This window comes from Heterocephalus glaber, unplaced genomic scaffold, assembly GCF_053883595.1.
Source record: "Heterocephalus glaber isolate CG9 unplaced genomic scaffold, H.glaber_assembly_v1.0 deba00000546, whole genome shotgun sequence".
Classification (NCBI taxonomy): Eukaryota; Metazoa; Chordata; class Mammalia; order Rodentia; family Bathyergidae; genus Heterocephalus; species Heterocephalus glaber.
This window is the reverse complement of record NW_028258147.1, coordinates 16,787,006-16,807,715: the sequence shown is the minus strand read 5'-3', so window position 1 is coordinate 16,807,715 and position 20,710 is coordinate 16,787,006.

Below are 20,710 nucleotides of genomic sequence, written 5' to 3'. Positions count from 1 at the left end.
CTGATCGGGTAGATAATGCTTTTAATCTCTATTTTACAAAGAAAAGAGCAGTTGTAAAACACTAAAATTATAACTTAAATTCATGTAAAAACGAATATGGAAATAAAGTATACATATACTTGCTATTTAAAGTATGGTGATGAACAAGAAGCTTTGAAGAAAACTGGAAGGAGGTTAGAAAGCCAGAGAACTATTGGAGATGTGGTCATTCAGAATCTGCATTTTAACAAGATGTGTTTTTCAAATTATCAATTATTCATTTTAATAATTTTCATCCTTATTTACAGTTTCAATTTCTCACACTAGAGAAACTATTCGGTATTTACACTTGTGTCCTATTTATTTCACTAAAGAGTATGGCCTCCATTGTTGGTGGGAATGCAGACTGGTGCAACCACTGTGGAAATCAGTATGGAGATAACTCAAAGAACTAGGACTACAGGTCCCATTTGACCCAGCTATTCCCCTACTGGGTATCTTCCCCAAAGAATTAAAAGAATCATACCACAGCGATATATGTGCACCTATGTTTATAGCGGAACAGTTTGTAAAAGCTAAAGCTTGGAAACAGCCCAAGTGCCCATCAACAGGAAACTGGATAAAGAAGATGTGTGTGTTTTTTTTTTTTTTATAAAATGGAGTACTACTCAGCCATAAATAATGAGAAACTAGAGACATTTATAGCTAAATGGATGCATATTGAGGCCATACTCTTAAGTGAAATAAATAGGACACACGAAGGTCCAAGGGTTTGGGGATGGTGGAATGAAAAGAAGAAAGGGAAGAAGGGAAAGAAAAAAATTATGAGAAAAAAAATGGAATCAAACTCTGTGTAGATAGGGAAGGGTGGAGGGGGTGAAGGGTGCACAGGTAATGGGAGAAAAAATAAAAACTAAGATGCATCATGTTCTGGTACAAACACCCAATGATAAATGTAAATGTATTTTATACCTAAAATGTACCAATAAATATATATATATATATATATATTTTTAAAAAGATGTCCAATTGATTCTTTTGCAAATTCCCATTGGAGAAATACCGTCTAAATATCTCATCAGATCTTCTTTAACACAATTTAAAAATGGGCAAAAAAATTGAAGTAAACATTTCTCAAAAGAATATATAAATGTGGTCAACAGTTATGTGAAAAAATTCACAACATTATTAATCATCAGAGAAATTTAAAACTATAGGGCCGGGGATTTAGCTCAGTGGTTTCGCCACCTGCTGCTCAAGCACAAGGACCCGAGTTTGATCCCTGGTACCAAAAAAAAAAAACCAAAAAACTATAATTAAATACCACTTCCTCGCTCTTAGAGTGCTTTTATCAAAAAATGGGAAATAACAAGTGTTTCTGATGATGCAGAGAAAAAAATATCTCATGTATTCTTGATAGAAATGTAAAGTAGAAGATCCTTTATAGAAAATAGTGTGGAAGTTGCTCAAAAGTTAATACAAGTTAATAATAGAACAGGGTGATCCATACTCTTGAGCAAATATCCAAAGAAGCAGTAATCACTAGGTTCGAGAGACATCTGTACTTGAATTTTTACTGCAACACTATTCACAATAGTCAAGATGTGTTAAAAGCCTAGGGATCCACTGATGGTTGAAGGGGGGAAAAGAAATCACACACACACAGTATTCAGCCTTTTTAAAAAAAGTTACTGTGAGAATATATATGAACCTGAAGGCTATGCTAAGTATAGTAAGTGAGAGAAAGGGATATAATGTCTCATCCCACTGGCATGTGGAATCTAAACAGTTGGTTTCCTGCAAACAGAGATTAGAATGGCAACTAGGGTCTAGGATGGAGAAAATGAGAAGATACTAATCAAAGGATACAAACTTTATATTAGATTGAAGGACTAATATCAAGAGAAAAAAATAAATGAAACAACCTATTATTTAAAATCTGTTATTTTACTATCCCTGGTACCAAAATAAATAAATAAATAAATAAATAAATAAATAAAATCCATTATTTTAAAATGTAATTGTTTTGTTATTCATATATGGTGAGGACAATAAATCAACATATGCCCATGAAAAGATAATTTATTAATCACAGTTGCCAAGAGGAGGGCATACCCTGTTCTGTGTTTGGGGTGGGGTGCACAGGGAAGCGGGAACAAGAGAAGTCATGGAATTTTCTGTGGCTCCTGGGAGAAAGAAAATTCCAGGCATAATATTAAGTTTAGCAGTGGCTAATGTGAATAATTTCAACAGACTGTGAGGTTTAGGGACTTCTCATTTTGTACCCACAGTGACTATGACAGGAAAAAAGTAGTCTAGAATATAACGTACTAGTAAAAGAGTCAATATGGATGTGTGGCCTCTAGTTGCCTTTGTTTGCATATGTAAAGCATGTTTTCAAATGATTTACTTCCTTGGTGATGTATAAAAAAGGTACTTTTTGTACATCATTTCCAATACTAAGTATTTCAAAATTTCAGATATTAGCTATGCAAGTTGTTTATATAGTAGTGTTTGTTTGCAGCTTAATTTTAACTTAGTAGGTAAACTTTATTTAGAGCAGTTTTAGGTTAATGTACAGAAAAAAATAAGCAGAAAGTAAAGAATTCCTATATATCTTCTCTCTTTACACACAATAGTTGGATGTATTATTAATACCTTGCATTAATGTTCTGCATTTGTTATAATTGATGAACCAACATTCATGCATTTTATTAATTTTGAAACTGATACCTATTGTAGGCTTCATTCTTGATGCTTCAAGTGTGTATCAATCTGTTAAAAATATATGTCTGATGTCTATATAAGATCTTTTGTTAATACTTTCTTTTGAAACACTGGAATATAAAAATCACATTTCAAAAATAATGATAGAAAATATGTCAGCACAATTTTCCAAAAGAAACAAAAATAATACAATACTGCAGAATTGTTTAGAGCACTACAGAATTATTCTATTAAAATAATTTCTACACAGAAATGCCTTAGTACCAGAGGCAGAAGCAGTAACATGCAAAGCCTGTTCAGAACATTGAATATCTATTGCATTGTTCATATAATTCTTCTGAAGTAAACAGTTCTTCCCCTTTAAGAAACCACTGAAGATATATTTAGTTGGTTTTAACTTTCATTTTCTCCTAACATTCACATTAATGTTTTTTCAATGTTCTGACAATTTTAAGAAAAATGTTATCTCGTACCTCATTATATAATTTTTGAACTTTAACTTTCTTTACAAGATTATATACTAGATTAATTGGCATAAAGTGCACATTTTTCATTTTGTTCCAGTATGCCTGATACAGATATCTCAAAAGGATAATTGAAGACTAAATTAATTTTTCTTTGGGGGCTATCTTTCATTGCTTGAACCCAATAGAAGATAGGATTCAATTTTAATTACAGGAAAATTATTTGAAATTAAATCTAAAATCTGATGCCAAAAGCCTTGCTCTATAAGAGTAACTTTCTCATTTAAGAACATGTTATTAACTCTCATTTTTTGTGAGACCAAACTCAAACTTTTCATCCTTGTTAAACTAAATCTACTTTTCTCAAGCTGCTGTATTGCACTTTCATATAGTTGGTACCGTTGTAGAGATGCTGACTTACAAGTTCAATAAATCATCACTTGTCTGTGCAGAATGCCAGGTACAGTATATCTTTGCTTTTTACACAAAGAATATTGCCAATTTTCCCTTTACACATAAATACTATCTGTAGATATTGGAAAGATAATTTCTTATTTCTAAATTTTCCAAGAATCATGCCTTTATAATTCCTAATAACATGCATACTTTTCATCTTTCTACTCTTCAAAGAGGCTATTTTTACATACACTTGAAACTTGATTATATTCAGTTTTACAGGTCAGGGCTTATATTTGCTGACCTCTCTAAGAGTAATTCTGTAAGGCATGTAATATCTCACATGCAATTTTTTTGCATGTTCTAGCAATTGGAATTATTCACAGTTATTTAAAAAACTCATACTAAAATGAGTCAGTGAGGAATTAACTTTCTCAAGAAAAATGATTGACAGATGAAGTAGAAACATTTGCCTTGGAAAAGTTTAAAATCCAGTAGAACTTATGAAAATGAAAGTACCTTATCGGTTAGAACAGAATAAAAAGAAAATTGGACCTAAGTAATGGGATGAAAGATGGGTGATGGAAAGTATTGAATCTCTGGAAGTCAAGTTTTTAGTTAGTAGAAGTTTCTTTTTAGCTTTTCCAAAGCAGAAGGATTTTACTTCTGAAATGATTTCAGTATGGTTCTCCCTCAGGGTAGGGATATTTATTGCTGGTCCATCAAATTTGTTCTATTCTTACATGCTTTAAAAGAATTGCAGGACAGTTATAGTCCTCATAGCAAATGGAAGGGAGCTAAATTTTAAATGGTCATAGTAACTTTTGGGCTATTAAATTTTACCTCTGTAATCATTATACAGTGTGCTTTTAGTATCAAGTACATTTTTGTACAATATTATTCAGGAATTTACTGTGTCATCATTCTGCTTGGTATCATAATATATATATATTTATATATATGAACTTAAAATTTTTAATTAAAAGTAATTATTGCTAAAGATTGGTAAATGCTCATGACTAAATACAATTTTCTACTTGTAATTAATAAACTGATCACCAAGTTTGTGAACAATCTGTTTTCAAAATTTTAGTGACTACTTTCTGCTCTTTTTCAAACTTCTACAATATTTTCTAAATTGAGTATTATGACACATGATATTTGGTCAAAATTACTTCTCTTTCATTTTTGGAAATCACTGGTGCTATATTATAACCAAAGAACAAATAGCAACCAACTTTCATTCATAATTAATCTCAGCTAAAGAAAGTACTTATCAATACACACATGTAAAACAGTATATTTTAAAAACCTTGTGCATATGAATATATGTGGAGATTTTACTGGCTAATTTATTAATTATAGTTTATTGATTGGAATTTCTAATAAATTGGAGTCTGTTTCATGTAGACACAAAGTGAAAGAAGACAGTATTGTGATTCTCCCATATATGTTAAAGAATATTTTGTTTAAGATGTAATAGTAATTCCAAGCATTTCATAAAAGCCTAATGGAGATTTTATGCTTGCCTGTACTAGGCTACAAACATGTCATAAAGTGTTATCTTTCTGCTGCAAATACAAAGTACAATATAATTTTAACAGTACAGTTTAGTATGTTGCTCTAAAAGGCATTAATAACAATTTTGAAACGTGTATTTAATAGCAGAAAGTCCAGCTCTGTCAGAAAGTTCAGAATATAAGGAGTGTAATATTTTGATTGTTGAGCTAACATTATAAAATGCTCACAAAACTCTTCTTCAAAGATTGCTGTTGGAAGGAGTACAGAAGGGGCAGGCTCATTTAACGCCTGTGACAAAGTGTGCCTGAGGAACAACAAAATCAAAAAGAAAGCATATAAAGAAACTCTGCTTGACATTGAGAGAATAGAATATGGTAGCAGAAGACTACTTAATAAAAATATGTGAATCTCATTAATGGAAGTTTTAGATGTCTTTTTTTACAGTGAAACTTTTTTATTATATATATTTAATATGCACATGATGTTTTGAAACACATTTATAATAGAGTGAAGCAAATTAGCATATCCGTCATTCTTCATATTTACATTTTTGGCATGTATTGTAATAAGGGGTCCAAAAATGTGTTCTCTTAGAACATGTCTAGTATAAAATACATTTCTAACTGTAGTATTTGTAGTGTACATGGAACAAATACATTAATACCAATCAGCTTTTAAGCACACTTAATCATTGGAAATAAAATGATAATGATATGATGTAAATTAGAATCTTGAAAACTAATATAATCCTTGAAACAAATATTAATAAATTTTCATTTGACAATTGTCTGATTCCATCATATAGTGAGTTTATTTTTCTATGCTGACTCAGACCTAGAAAGTAAAATAAAATTAGTAAAAATATAATAAAAAGTGCAATAATAAAATGCTACAATACCACTATAAATTATGTAAAATATTTTATAGTTGTACTGCTCTTTTGTTTTTGTTCAAATGTTAATATACTACTTATGAAAATATGAAGATTGCACAAAAATGTTTTTAGAAATTTAGAAATTAGTTGCTTTTCCCTAAAAGATATATGTGAGGTCTAGTGCTGGTAAAGAACACATGAAAATTTTTTCTTTCTTATAGTTCATTTTCTTTTTAGAGACAGGGTCTCACTATGTAGCCTAAGATAGCCTAGAATTTGTGATCCTCCTGCCATAGGCTTCTGAGTACTGAGATTGCAGGCTGAGCTATAATTAATAAGTTATTTACACAAGTACCTAATTCAGTACAGTAGAAGAGATCACTTTATTGTAGAAAAATTTGCTATGAAATATAAATATTTATAACTCTGACATCACCATGAGATTTCAGATATCTTTAATTATAAATTGAACAATGTGTTCCCTGAGTACTATGTATTTTCTGTATGCACTTTGAAATACATTGCAAATTTAATGAAATATACATCAAATTTTTGCACTCAATGCTACATGAAAAGATTGTCATTATAAATCTGATGTTTGTTTGGCTTATAATAAGGGGCATATCTTTATATGATATTAACCTTCTGTCCCTGGCACAGCTTTCAGATTGTTTGGCACTACTCATGTAGAATGATGCACTGTATTGAATTAGACAAAGTAAAATGACTTTATAAGACAGTTGCTTTCAGGTGTGACAGCACTTGGCACTTTTGGTTGTTTGTAATCCAGTTTACTAGAGTTTTGTTAATATGAATTCTATTTCTTTTCAGTTGACTCAGTAGAGTACTTATAAGTTTATAAATATTAATGGTTAGAGTAAATATATATTGTTTATTTGAAAATGAAAATACTAACAGTAGGTGACAAGGTAACTGGTATGAGATAAGAGGGAAAGTATTGATCAATATTTATGACCAATGACAAGAAGTGTCTAATAGTTTTGAAAAGAAATTTGTGAATGAAATATCTGAGCCTCTGCTGTAGGTAGCTATTAGGGGGTCAGAGCAGAAAAGCATTATATGTAAAAAAATTGAGCAAAGAGTTCCCACAGGGGGTTTAAATAAATTAAAACATAAGTCTGACCAATCCCTTAGAAAACAAACTGAATTAAGTCACAAAAGTGACCTTAACTAAGTTGCTTGATTTCCAAACTTAAGACAATCTCAAGCACTTTCTTATAAATGGGTACATTAAAGAACATCACCAATCCAAAAAAAATTTTAAAAACTAACAATTATATAACCAGAAACATTACAATAGGATAAAACAAATAAGGCAACTTTGTTAACTGTAATCTATAAATGTTTTCTTTTACTTCCATGATTATGACAATCTCTAGTTCTGTTTCCAGAAGAAAGCTTCCAAACATTTCCTGCTTTAGAGCTGCCTGATTAATGAATCTCTACTGAAATAAATGCATTAAAACTGTATGATTTCCTCAATTCTCTTTTCAATAGGTACTTTTACCTCTGTCTCTTAGGACCGTATAAGTCTCTCCTGATTATCTTATTCAGATGAATTGAAAAGGTTAATCTTGTCTGTCAACTTGATTGTGCTGATAGCTTCTTGCCTAGGTTTAGTAATGAACACTTCTAGGTGTGTCTACTGAGTCATAAAGGTGTGATCATGTCAAGAGAACAATCCAAGAGGAAGAAATGACAATCATGAATATGCTCCAAATACTAGTGCACACAACTATATAAAACAAATACTAAGGGACATAAAAAATCAAATAAGCACTAATACAATAGTAGTGGGGGCCCTCAATACCCCACTGTCACAAAAAGATAGATCAACTAGTCAAAAAACAAGCAAAGAAATACTAGACCTCAATCAAACTCTTCAAGAAATGAACTTAATAGATGTTTACAGAGTGTTCCACCCAAAAAAGAATACACATTCTTTTACAGTACTTAAGGGTTGTTCTACAAAATTGACTACATACTCACTCATACAACATGTTTAAATAAGTTCAAAGGAACTGAAGTTATCCCCTGTATATTATCAAACCATACTGTGAAGAAATTGGAGATCAATAGCAAAAGAAACCACAAGAATTTCATAAACACATGGAAATTGAACAACACAGTTCTGAACACTAATTGGTCCAGAGAAAATTAAATAAGAAATCAGAAAGTTCCTTCAATTAAATGGCAATGACAATACAACATATGGGAATCCATGGGGCAATGAAGGCAGTCTTATGAGGGAAATTCATAGCAGTGAATACGCATATTAGAAAAACAAAGTGAGCTCAAATAAACAACCTAATGCTAAAACTTGAGCTTCTAGAAGAAGAAGAGCAGGACAAACCCAAAGCTCATACAAGGGAAGAAATTATAAAGAAGAGAGGAGAAATCAATGCAATGGAGACTAAGAGAATGATATAAAAAAATCAATGAAGCAAAGAGCTGGTTCTTCAAAAGAGTAAACAAAATTGATGAATGCTTAGCCAACCTTATCAAAACAAGGAAATAAAAAGACCAAATCCATGCAATTAGGAGTAAAAAACATGAAATTACAACAGATTGAGCAGAAATCCAGAGAATCATCAAGAGAAACTACATGGCAATAAGACAGAAAATGAAGAAAAAATGAACAGATTTTTAGATACATGTGAATTAGCAAATTTGAACGAAGAAGATCTAAAAATTCTAAACAACCCAATATCAATCAATGAATTTGAAAATGTAATTCAAACGTACCAACTAAGAAAAGCCTAGGTCCTGATGGATTCACTGCTGAATTCTACAAGACATTTGGAGAAGAACTATTATGACTACTGTTTAAACTCTTCAATGATATTGAAAGGAAAGCAATACTCCAGAATTCATTCCTAGAAGCATGCATCACCTTGATCCCCAAAGCAGACAAAGACCCAACTGAAAAACAGATCTATAGGCAAATCTCACTAGTGAACATAGGTGCAAAAGTCCTCAATAAGATATTGTCAAATAAAATTCAGAAGATCATCAAGAAGATCATACACCTTGACCAAGTGGGATTCATCCCAGGGATGCAGGGTTGGTTCAACATACACAAATCAATAAATGTAATATATTATATTAATAGAACCAAGAACAAAAACCATATGACCATCTCAATAGATGCAGAAAAAGCATTCAACAAAATCCAACACACATTCATGATAACAACCTACAGGAAATTGGAATAGATGATCTTTATCTCAACCTGATAAAAGCCATCTGTGAAAAATCGAACAGCCAACATCATGCTACATGGTCAAAAAATGAAATCCTTCACACTAAAATCAGGAACAAGACAAGGATGTCCACTATCACCAATCTTGTTCAATATAGTTTTGGAAACATTAGCCACAGTAATTAAACAAGAAAAAGGAATAAAGATAGAAGACAAAGAAGTTAAATTGTCATTACTTGCAGATGACATGACACTGTATATAGAAGACCCCAAGACTCCACCAAAAGTCTTCTAGACTGAACAACCAAATTCAGTAGAGTTGCTGGATACAAAATCAACACAAAAATCAATAGCTTTTTTTGCACAAGAAAAACAGGCTCACTGAGAGAGGAAATGGAGAAACAACTCCTTTCACAACAGCATCCAAAAAAGTGAAATTCCTAGTGGTCAACCAAACAAAAGAGATAAAAATCTCTACTCTGAAAACTACAGCACTCTGAAAAAAAAAGATTGAAGATGATATCAGAAAATGGAAAGACATCCCTTGCTCCTGGGTTGGAAGAAGCAATATAGTGAAAATGGCCATACTTCCAAAACTGCTATGTAGATTCAATGCAATACCAATTGAAATTCCAACAGCATCCTTCACGACCCTTGAGAAAACAATCCAAAAATTTATTTGGAACCAGAATAGATCTAGAATAGCAAAAGCAATTCTTGGCAACAAAGACAAGGCAGGAGGTATCACAATCCCCAACTTGAAACTATACAACAAAACTACTGTAATATAAACAGCATGGTACTGGCAAAGAAACAGACCCAAGGATCAGTCGAACAGATTAGAAGACGCAGAAACAACTCTAAACACACTCAGCCACCTCATCTTTTACAAAGGAGCCAAACACCCTCACTGGAGGAAAGATAGCCTCTTTAATAAATTGTGTTGGAAAAACTGGATTTCAATTTGCTAAAGATTAAAATTAGACTTATGTCTCTCATTCTGCACTAAAGTAAAATTGAAAGGAATCAAAGATCTAAATATTAACACAGAAACACTAAACCGGCTGGAAGAGAAGTGAGGTAGAACCCTTAAAGACTTTGGTGTAGGAAAAGATTTCATGAACAAAACCACAGTTGCATGTAAACAAGCACAAAGAACCAACAACTGGGATCTCATCTTATTAAAAAGCTTCTGCACAGCAAGAGAAACCACCAACAGAGTGAAGAGACAACTCACAATGTGGGGAAAAATTTTTGCCAGCTATTTCTCAGACAAAGATCTACTATCTAGAATATATAAAGAATTTAAAAACATCAGGCCCTCCAAATTTAAAGACCCAATGGAAAAATGGGCATCTGAAATGAACAGATATTTCTCAGACAAAGAAATAGAAATAGCAAACCAACATATGAAAAAAATGTACAACATCATTGCTCATTGGAGAGATGCAAATGAAAACTATGCTGAGATTCTGCCTCACTCCAGAAAGAATGGCTGTTATCAAGAATTCAGCCAGTAACAAATGCTGACAGGGCTGTGTGGAAAAAGGAACCCTTCTTCACTGTTGGTGAGAGTGTAGACTGGTGCAACCACCATGTAAATCAGTATGAAGATACCTCAGAAAACTAGGATTAAAGCTCCCATTTAACCCAGTTATTCCCCTGCTGGTTATCTTCCCAAAAGAATTAAAAGAATCACACCACAGTGATATATGTACACTGATGTTTATAGCAGCATAGTTTGTAATAACTAAAACTTGCAGCAGCCCAATTCCCCATCAATTGGAGGCTGGATAAAGAAGATTGATTTTTTTCATAAAATGGAGTACTATTCAGCTATAAAGAGTTAGAAACTAGTGACTTTTATAGCTAAATGGATGCCACTAGGCCATACTCAAGTGAAATAAGGCCATACTCTTAAGTGAAATAAAAGGACAGACATGTGAAAATACCAGTTTCTCTGGTGTGAGAAACTGAAAGTATAAATGAAGTTCAAAATGTCTAATAGATAATGTGAATTAGAAAGAAAAGTTCCAAAGGGGAGTGGGAAGTGGGAGGCATGGGGAAAGGAAAGAAGGAAAAGGAATAAATATGAGAAAAGGAAAAAATGGAAAGAAAGTTTTTGTAAACAGGGAGTGGCAATGGACTGATTGGAGAGCATAGGAATGGGGAAAAATAAAAACCAAGATATTTCATGTAAAGTTACAAATTCCCAATAATGAATGTCATCATATTGTATACTGAAAATGTAGCAATAAACTTAATTAAAAAAAGAAAATAATTGCCAACTTAAATTATTACATCCTGCAGAATTATCCTTCAAATTTGATGGAGTGACAAAAGGTTTCCATAACAAAGAGAGTCTAAAGAAGTTCATGACCATAAAACTAGTATAGCAGAAAATACTCAGATGATTCCAAATCAGAAACAATGCTGGCTACATCAACAAGGAGTCTAAAGAAAATACTGCATATAAATGAGAGCATAGTTAAATAAAGGGAAATAATTAAAAATCAGCACTGAAAAATAATGCACTTTCAGGATTAAATAATGGTTTTAATTCTCTAATCGAAAGACACAAACTGTCAGATTGGATGAAAAACAGAACCAAACCATTAATTGTATGCAAGACCAGCATCTTATCCACAAACAAAACAAAACACAACACATGTAGGGTGACAGTGAAAGAGTGAAAAATAATCCTCCATGGAAATGAGACCCAAAAGCAAGCAGGAATAGGTAGCCTAATTTCTGTCAAAACTGATTTTCAAGTCCAAACTGATAGAAGTAAAAAATGGTCTCTGTAAAAAAGGTAAAGGGAATAATTAACAGGATGAGACAACAAATTTAAATATATATCATGTAAATATTATTGTAGCCAATTTCATAACAAAAAATACTGGATGTAAAAGGACATGTAAATAGGTAAATATCATAGTGGGATGTCAACACCTTGCACTTACATATAGGTCGACCAGACAGAAAATCAATTAAAATATCAGAACTGGACCATGCCACTGAATAGATAAAAAGATTGTTTCATCCAACAAAAGCAGAATTCACAATATTCTCAACAATACATTGAATTTTCCCCAAACTATATTAAGGCCATAAAGCATTCTTAAATTAATGTAAAATAATTTAAATAATCTCTTGCAGACCATCATATCTGTGGCAGTTGGGCAGAGTGTCAAATTGGCCTTGGTACCTATCCAGAAGATTCAAGGAATAAATTAGTGGATGCCTAGGTAGATCACAGAGCCATGGCTTTGGAGTCAATTTCTGATTCTTGACCCCTTGCTCCTTGGCACTTCTTCTGTGCTCTCCTTCATGGACAAAATGAGCTAAGCACTTTGGCCACCACACAGTTCCAACATGATGTCTCTGCCTCGGATCCAACTGATCATGGAATGAAACCATGAATAAATTAAAACTTTCCTCTTTTAAGTTGTAGGTGGTTGGTACTGTGTCCCAGCAACAGGAACACTAGCTAATATAGATAATTGGTGGTGAAGAATTGCAATCCTTGCTCTGACTGCACCTGACTATATATCTTAGAAACCTTTGGAATTGGTTTCCAGGAGGAGTTTGGACATGTGGATTATACAAGCCTTAAATGCTATAAAAAGAATAAATAAGGTCAATGATCACTTAAGGCCAAAGTATGAAAGAAAAGAACCATATCAATGCAAGTAGAAATGAATAAAGTAAGAGCATAACATAAATCACTGAAACCTAGAGGATTATAGAAGACATTTTGACAAAATCATTCAATGACTTGGAGAGTCAAGAAGAAATGGATAAATTGAAACACACATATGACTTACCAAAATTTAACTAAGAAAATAAAAAGCCCTGAATTGTCCTATAAACAACAATTAAATTGAGGCATTAGTAAAAATTATAAAGATTAAGAAAAGTTGAGACTTGATGGAATCACTTCTGAATTTTACCAGAATGTTAGAAAAGTAGTAACATTGATAACATTTAGGACAAGTCAACTGTCAGCCTCATTCTACAGTCTACCAGCTAGCAATCAAAGTGTGCATTATCAGCTTCATTCTAATGGGGAAAAATTGAAAACATTTCCCCTAGAGTCAGACAGAAGACAAGGGTACCCAACTCTCCATTCCTGTTCAGTATAATTCTCAAAACTTTAGTGAGAGCAATTAAGCAAGAGAATGAAATAAAAGGATGACTAGAACGGGGAGAAGTCAAACTCTCCTTATTTGCTAATAATATAATTCTTTACATTGGAGAACAATACAATTCCACCAAAAGACTCTTAGAACTGATAAGCAAATTCAGCAAAGTAAGAAGATACAAAATTAATCCACAAAAGTCAATACTGTTAACCTACTGAGAAAGAAATCAGGAAAACAATCTCATTTACAATAGCTTGTACATAAATTAAATGCCTAGGAATTAACCTAAGGGAGTTAAAGACTTATATAAAGAAAATTACAGAACTCTGAAAAAAGAGACTAAAGAAGACATTAGAAAATGGAAAGACATGCTTGTTTCTAGAAATGCAGAATCAATATTGTCAATTATTACCAAAAAAGATAAATAGATTTAATGAAATTCCAATCAAGATGCCAGCAATATTCTTAACACTACTAGAAAAATAATCCTAAAATTTATATGGAACTAGAAGAGACTCAGAAGAGCCAAACCAATCCTGATAAAAAAGTGCAAAGAGAGAGTCATTAAAATCCTGAATTTCAAATTATGCTACTACAAAGTTACAGTAATAAAGACAGCATTGTCTTAGTCACTTTCAAACTCTGAGACACAATACCTAATATCTACAACCTAGAGGGGAACAAATTTATTTGGCTCACAGTTTGTAGAGGTTTCAGTTCATATTCTACTGGCTCTGAGGCATGACAGCCTGGGACAGGGGTGAAGCAGAGGACAATTTGCTCATGGGCTGGCATCCAGGAAACAGAGCTTGTCAAGGGAGGAGCCAGGAAAGAGATAAACACCTCCAGGCCACACCTTCAATGACCCACCTCTTCCAACCAGACCAGACCCCACCTCCTAACATCAAGCCAGCTATACCAACCTCGCAACACAATCACCTTCCAAAGGTCACGCCTATGATTGTATGAAGCTTCAGGGGAACATTTAGACATACACCATAACAAGCATGTTACTGCTGCAAAAATAGAAAGGTAGACCAATAAAATAGAACATACACAAATAACTCCATACATCATTAAACATCGGATCTTTGATGAAAGGTGTAAAAAGAAATGCTGGGGAAAAATTGTCTCTGACAAATGGTGCTGAGAAAACTGGTTATCTATGTGTGGAAGAATGAATACAGACCCAAATCGCTAACCCTATATAAAAAATCAAATAAAAATGGATCCAAACCATTGATAAAAGAACAGAAAGATTGAATCCGTGAGAAGATAAAATAGCTAAAACTCTTGAATAAGCATAAGCAAGGACGATTAGAATAGAACCACAATGCAAAAGAAATAATATCAAGAATCAACAAATCAGATGATATCAAATTACAAAGCTTTTGCACAGCAAAGGATACAATCAACAGAGTGAAGATACAACTTACAGAATGGGAAAAATTTTGCCAGATACCCCTCTGAGAGAGGATTGATAACTGAAATATATATATATATATATATATATATATATATATATATATTTAAATATACTTTTAAAGTTTTGTATTTTAAAAAATTAAGTCTCCCAAACAAAAGACCTAATCAAAAACCTGACAATTAAAATGTATAGATTCTTCTCTTAAGAAGTACAAATGGCCAAGAAGAACATGAAAAAATGTTCGTATTTTTGGCCATTATAAAATGCAAATCAATACTAGCTAGAAATTTTCTCTTACTCCAATAAGAATGGTTATCATCTAGGACTCAAACAAGAATAAATGCTGGCAAGGATGTGGAGAAAAAGAAATAAGTTTATATTGTTGGTGGGAATGTAAATTGGTATAAACACTGCAGAAATCATTGTGAAGAGTACTCAAAACACTGAAAATAGAAATTTCATTTGAACTAATTACATCTGTCTTGGGTATCTTCTTGAAAAAGTTAAAGTCATCATATATCAATGATATTTGCATATCCATATGGTGTTTGTAGCAGCACAAGTAATAACAGCTGAGTGATGCAAGCAGCTGAAATGCTCATCAGATGAATGGATAAAGCAAATGTGTCATATATACACAATGGAATATTACTCAGCCTTAAAGAAAGATAAATCTGAGTCATTTGTAGGAAAATGGATGCACCTTGAAATCATAATGCTAATCAAAGTAAATCAGACACTAAATATGAGGCTAAATATTGTGTGGTTTCTCTTATATGAGGAATCTAAAATATAAATAATTTAAACAGCAAAATAAAAAATATTGTAGCAAACAGAGAGGTAGATTTTGGAAATTGGAATGGGACCTGAGGAATAAGGGACAGGGTAATGTGAGGAAGAAAGGGAGTAAAGTGATTAGGATACAATTTGTATATGTACCAATTCCCAAAACAAAATTAATTATTAAATATTAAAAACATAGATTCAATAATTTAAAAAATAAATGTTACCTAATGTTATATATATATAGATATATATATCTATATATATATATATCTGTACGTTGCAGTTAATAAATATTTTCTTTTTTGAGCTATAAATTTGGAGTCAATACAGTAAATTTTCTTATGACTCTGATACTATCCTGAAACAAGTCATTTAAGTTCTCTAGATTTTAAATGACTAATGCAGAAAATGTAGGAGAAGCAGAGTGTCAATTTACTTTTCCTATTGAAAGATATTTTGTATCTAAGAAGATGATTTGTGAATGACTATATTTTATATTTCCTTATTCTTGGGCAAAATATAAAATAAAAATTTTAAGCATCATTTTTAGCATATTTTAAAAAGTTTATAGCAATAATCAGAATAAAGTATCTATAATGTTTTTTGTAGAATGATTCATATTGATGAATATGAACAGATACTTTATTTTATTGATTGAATTTTGAAAAGACATTGCAATATCTAAATTATCTAAATATCATCATTGTGAAGCAGAAATTTGTAATACTATGTTCACTATTGTTTTTAGAGTGTCTGTGCTCTCTCAAATTGATCTAAATATATTTACCTTTCTAAACAATGCTCATAGTGTAATTTGAAGGATGAGAAGTAATAACATTTTCACGAATGAAAAGAGAACAAAGGCACCAGTTAAAACCCAGAAAAACTGCTAACTAGGTATGAAAAAACAAAACCACTCCTGTGGTTTATGTTATGCTTGGTCTACTGGTCTAGATGACATAGTAATGCCAGAGTCAATAAAAGACTGTATTTTGTTTAAAAAAATAGATTTACATTGCTATGTATACCTTTACTTTATTCTGTCTCTTGCATAGTATTCCACTGTAACTCACACCACATTTTTACTGGCAAAATACACTAGTAACTGTTAGTTATTCTACTATCTTCTATCTGTGTGCTGATGCATCTATTTATTCATATACTGACAAATTATTCTTTATAATAGCTGTTAAAATTTATATGGTGGTATAGTAAAATGACTTTTATAATTACTGCATTTGATGTTGTTTTCCTTCCCTCATGTAAGCCATATTGGAACAAATGCTATTCTTATTTTGTTCATCATTGTTTCCATAGCACTAACTCTCTAATGTCAAACATGTAAAAATCAATCAATAAATACTGGCATAAAAATAAATATACCTCCAGATTAAAATTCCATGTGATAATTGTTTTCTTTAAGAATTCTTTAGATCATCTACTCTGAAACCATGAATTTATTGTGACAAGTATACTAGAAGTTTTCAAAGGGGTCAATGATCTCAGGGAAAAAAGTTATCTCCACTGAAGTGTCATCACATGCAACAATTAAAAAAAGTATCTTCCTCAATAAACAAACAAACAAATTAAGAATGTAAGATTTTTTTCTTAAAGTATTCAGTATGGAGTTCTTTAATATAAATTCTTTAATTAGCCTAAGAAAGTGTTGAAAACAGATAATTAAATTTTTGTTAGAGTCATTGGGGACAAAAAAAGTTAATAAGAAATTGTTAGCCGCTGTTGCTGTAGAATATTAGAAACAAAGATAAAACTTCTGTGGACATGTAAGAGACAAAAATAATTTAATTTCCAAAAGATACTTGACTCACTAGTGAGAAACATGTCTAGGAAGGACTGTAAAATATCCTTCAGTTTCATAATATTTCCCACAGAAGCTCATTACCTATTTGTCCCAGAGCACTTGGAGGCCTTGACAGGATGCCATCAGTAGTATAGACTGCATTGACAAGTGGGTCGAGATAAGCCCACAAATCTGAAGTTAAACTTTGTTTATTCTGTAATAAGAGACTGCCTTTGAAAATTGTTTCAAGACACTGACTCTTTTTGCAATTCAAATGTAGATAATTATTGTAATTTTATGATGTATAGAAAGCATAACTTTCAGTTATTGTTAGTTTGTCATAATCTAGAAACCCCCTGAATAAACCAGTGAAACAGGAGGCAAAGAAATGGAGAATTACTTAGCTAATTTTTTAGTAAAATTGTTCATTGAGAAAGGTAATATTGCCTTAAAAATATGGTTATTATTCCATGAGTTTTCAATGTGCTCTCCACTAATGATAAATATAGCTTGTGTGGTAGAAAATGAAGATTTTTGCTTTAGAAGATATGAATTGATAGTCTTCCTGAGTTTGTATAGTCACTTGTTTATTCTTTTGATGTGAGAAGCATTACTTCTCAAAAATTATAACTGTTTTTGTAAACTACTGATTATATAATATTTTAAACTACTTTCTACAATTGTAAATCATGACAATTGGAAATAGTACTGACTACAAAGAAAGTGTATAAATATGACACTTTATAATTAATGGAACAAAGGCTAGAGGCAGAACAAGGCACTTTATAGTTTGGAGTAGATGACTGATGACAGAACAAGTATGACATTCAGTTTATTTTAGAGTTCCCAAATAATAGTATCTTCGTTACTTTTCTCATTGCTTAGACAAAATACTCAACAGTCAAGGTTAGAGGAGAAATGATTAATTTAACTCACAGTTTGTAGAGGTTTCAGTTCACAGTTGGCTGGCTCCAAAGCAGGGTGCCATAGCAGAGGGAAATCTCAGAGGAGAAATGGTTCATGGCATGCAGAAGGCAGAAAGTAGCAAGCTACAATTGACAGCAGCTTCTTTCTGTCCCTTTATATTTTATCTAAGCCAACTAGCATTTAGGGTACCCCCTAAGGGTGGGTAACACTCACACTCAACACTATACCAAATCAATCAGTGGACTAATTTAGTAATCACACATCCTTAACCCCATCACAACTTTAGATCTAGCTGTTTGAAAAAGTCCCACCTATGACCACATGAAGTTCTAGGAGGACATATAGACACAAGCCGTAACAAGTATCTATAAGATTTTATCTGTATACCTGTTTTGTCTGAATTAACTAATAAATCTGAATACCACTTAACAAAGACATTTGTCAAATGATACTGAAGAAAGCCATCTTTTGTTAATGACAATTTGACTTTAGTGACTAAGGACTTATATTCCCTGAGAGGGGCTTAAAAACATGATATGTATTCATCAGTTAGGGATTGTAGAATTCCTCTGATGTGTAAGAATGTAAGTGTATATGGGTAGTCTTCATCCTGATGTATGATGCATGAGTGTGTAAATACATTTGTGCATAGGTACAAATGTACTCTGTGTTATATTTCTGTTGTTGATCACCATTACTGTATTCATGCATTATATAAGTATAATGATTCAAAATTGGCTGTTATTACTAAGCTTTACAGGGGAGAGAGATTGGACTTAACTTCAAATAAAAGAAAGACATCTGGGGCATACAGCAAATGATCAGAGAGAAGAGATCAATTTATAGAAAATTACTAGGTATCAACATCAAGGGTAGAGTATTATTGTTAAATTTGCTTAATAGGGTTCATTCTGAAGGTTACTGAAAGACTTATTGAAGTTGGGGATGAAGAACTTGACTGGATATAGATGGTAATCCGATACCATGTGGGATATCAGATATCACTGAACTGATAGACATGTTTGCTAAAACTAAACTCAGAAAAAACAGAAATGGAAGCTCAAGACCAGAAGTAAGACAAGAACATTCAAAGGACTCCATTAAATACTGGATGAGGTGAGTCTTTGTCAATAGATATTGGATCATGGAGAGTATGTATGATTTGAGGTCCTGCAATAAGCAGCAGTGATGGGGCATATAATTAATCCCTTTAACCTTCCTTTTCTGATTTTTGTATTAGGAAGAGAGGCCATGAGGTCAATACTTTGGATATCTGTCTGGGTTAGTCTGTGTATTACAAGGAAAGGGCTCTGGCAGTCATGACAATGTGCCACTCATTATCTAATTTGGAGAGTGATGGAGTTTCTGGGTGGGGCACTGTGTTAATTACTTTTCTCTCATTGCTGAGACAAAATACCAGACACCCAAAGTTAAAGGGGAAGGGGTTTATTTGGCTCACAGTTTGTAGAGGTTTCAGTCCATAATCAGCCAACTTCAAGGCATGGATGACACACAGACATGGCAGAGCAGAAACAACATGGCACATACAAGGCAGCAAAGGTAACAAGAGAGTTAACTGTCTCCCTGCCCCTTTTATCTTACTCAGACTACTTAGGGTGGGTAGTACTCACACCCTTAATCCTAGTGCCCTTGAGCCTAGCATTATATCATGAATCAATTCCAGATTCATACACTCTGATCAAACCTATGACCACATGAGGCTTTGGGGGGACATCTAGACCAAAATCATCATAGGAACCAAACTTAAAAGGTGGTAAAATTGAGGTTGAATTATTTTTATTAAAATCTCAATTATTAGGTAAACTCAAACTGATACTTGGATTTAACTGAAAGAAGAGAAGAAGGGGGAAGAAAAGCAGAAGGAAGAAGAAAAGGAGGGATAAGGAAAATAAACTCTCATTTAAAAAAGCTACTAGAGGTTCTGAAATGAGTAAACCTAACTAGATAGAATCATATAAAATTGACCAATTTAAACTTGTATTGATAAATAATAGTACAGACAAGAGAATTGAAATTAAAACTCATGCTATTTCATACTTAAAAAGAAAAAAAGACAACATTTTATTGTATGTAAATATACCTCAACAAATTTGAAATAAGAATAAAAACTGCACCTGCAAGGTGTTGCCTTTAACTTCAAAAAATTCTGACTCTGCTACATACTGGAAGTTTTATTATAAATTTTTCTTATTCTTATTTATTCCCCTGTAAAATGAGTGAGACAATATAGTTGTTCTAACAACATAGTTGACATTATAGTTAATCTGAAAAATATGACATGAATAATGAGTTTAACAGTTTGTGGGACATTTGTATATATTGAATAAATATTAAGTATTTTTATGTCTTAGGTAGATATTTTAAATGGGTATTTTTCCAAAAGTGTTCTAGAATTCTCTTAAAATGTTCTCAATAAAAAA